A 2562-nucleotide genomic window follows, 5' to 3' on the forward strand; every position below is an offset into this window, starting at 1 on the left:
CAGGTCAGAGGACTGTGCCCCATGGCATAAAGATTAAATTTTAAGGTGATGGTAGGTCGTAGAGGGTTCACATTGCCCGATTCACATTTTAGAAAGATCATGCTAGTTGAGATTAGACTTTATAGGCAAAAATTGAGATGGGAAATACTAAGGGATGCAAGACTTTTTTAGACATGTTGAGTTTGAGTTAGGTATTACACGTACAAGTGTGGCGTTTAATACCTGAAAATGTAAATCTAGAGCTCAGGGGATAGGTCAGAGTTGGAGATGTCTATGTGGGAGTCCTTACTGTATACATATAGTATTTATTGCCTAAGCTGGATCTTGGGCAAGTGGGGAGATGAGGTGATATAAAGGAAGTATACATTGTTGTCCTACCCTAAAAGAGACTTTTAAAATGTTATCTTTCTTATGATGTGCATAATGAATAATAGAAGGTAACACAGAATGTGACTTTAACACAATTTTTTTGCTTGTTTGTTTAATAGCAAACAGACCAAAAATTATTCAGATAAGTCTTATCTTTCAAAGGAGCCACATGGGAGGGCTAGCCAGTTGGGCCAACAATGCTGCCATTGCTTAGAACTTTCTTGGAGTGATTGGGGATCCCTTTTATTATTTTTTTTAATTAAAAATATTTTTTAATTGGAGTATAGTTGGTTTACAATGTTGTGTTAGTTTCAGGTGTACAGCAAAGTGAATCAGTTATACATATACATATATCCACTCTTTTGGGGGCTCCCTTTTAGATTTGCTTTCACCACACAAGAAAGTCAGCCTAAATTTTTCGTAAAATTATATCTCATTTTTGGTTAAAAAATGAAACTGCTTGAAAATTCATCTGCTATTGTACTTATAACAAAAAAAACACACAAGAAGCCCTAAATATTTCACCAGAGGGAGATGACTTGACACCACTGATGATTTTAAAATGACTTTGTCATTTGCTTTGGCAATTCTCAGAATGGTGTCTGGATATGTTTAGAGCAATATGGAGAAGACTGGAATAAGTACACAACCTCCCACGTGATAACTTTGAAGGAAATACTATTTATTTCGATTTGAAGTTTTATTCATTCATGAAAAAAAATTTATTATCTGCCATGTTCCAGGTGGTTTTCTAGGCAGTGAAAAGGCAGTTACAAACAATAAAAAGAATAAAACAATGCTAGCTTTCAGGACTTCATCTTTGACCTGAAGAATATCTTAGCCATCAAAAATCCCATTTTTGCAAATGGCTCAATTAATCAATTTACTGAAACTAAAACATTCAAATGAAGGAATAAAATTTAACTTTGCCTTTGCCTTCCTCATCTGTTTCTTCTTCCTGTCATATTTCCAGAAACCTAGCTCTCAATCTCTGATTTTTAAGTCTAAAGTGATCTGTTCCTGTATGCTATAAAATTCCCCTCAGACATGGAGCACACTTTTATTTTTCTTTCTCCCCCATTTTGTTACTAGAAGGTGTTGACAAATCTCTGGGATAAGATTCTAATATGTTAATTCGTAAGAAGGTGTAAATGACTTGATGCTGATTTACTACAGCCTGAATTTTTATTTTAACAACAGAACAAAACAGATCAAAGAAATACATCTGTCATAATGGAAATTAAAGCATTTGCAAGTAATAAAGTGATATATTTCTTGGCTGAGAGCCTTCTCCCTGTTTCTGAAGTCACAGCTATACAGCTTACTTATATTGCCAATCATAATCTCTAGGAACAAGAAACTTTCAATTTCCTTCGATGCTACTATTTCTTTTTCTTTTTAAGGGATATTCTGCAGCTCTCCTGTTCCATGTAACATACTAGCAAGAGATCATAATAGTTTTGCTATAGCAAAGGGCCAAATTTTTCCTTGGCCTTTGTTTAGCTGGAAGGTGCCTACCACTGAACTGGGGCTCTCCACCACCATAGCTCCTTCAGCCTTGTGCAACATATTATTACAATCAGCTTCACTTGTTCCCAGTTCTTTCAGCATCTGTAGTGGCAGCTGGCACATCTCCCACTTCATCAGGAAGTGCATTCAAGGGTATCCGGCTAGAAAGTTCCCCCAGCAAGCATTTCTTCATATTGCAAAATGAAGAAGCAAGGTTTCAGTTGGAGGTATTCATATCTGGGGTCAAGTAAGGTAGAGTAAAGTGGGGAGATCTTCCATCATCAAAATATCTTTATCATGGGTGAGACCAGTAAAAAAAATCCATTCTTTTTTTCTGTAGACTGGCATTCCTTTGACCCTGGTTTTAATCAGAAAAGGGATGAGCAGAATTATGCGATTGGCACTGCCCTTGTTTGTTTTCTAAATTCTCAGAGAGAATTGCTCTCATACCATAGGTTTCCCTCAAGATCTACAATTCTGATTTAAATGGTTCAGTTTTATGTGGAGTTTTCTGTGTTTTGCCTTTGGATACCCATATTTTTCTTTCCAGCAATTAATAGGAAAATTTCATTGTGCCAATTGTGGTTTTTTCCTGTGAAAACAACCTCTATTGTCTTCCACCTCTTTTTTACCTCCAGTATTCTGCACTAATATGTAACTGCATGTCAAAGAGGGTGGTGACGA

The sequence above is a fragment of the Monodon monoceros genome, unplaced genomic scaffold (genome assembly GCF_005190385.1).
Source record: "Monodon monoceros isolate NGI ecotype Baffin Bay Population unplaced genomic scaffold, NGI_Narwhal_1 Super_Scaffold_6, whole genome shotgun sequence".
Taxonomy (NCBI): Eukaryota; Metazoa; Chordata; class Mammalia; order Artiodactyla; family Monodontidae; genus Monodon; species Monodon monoceros.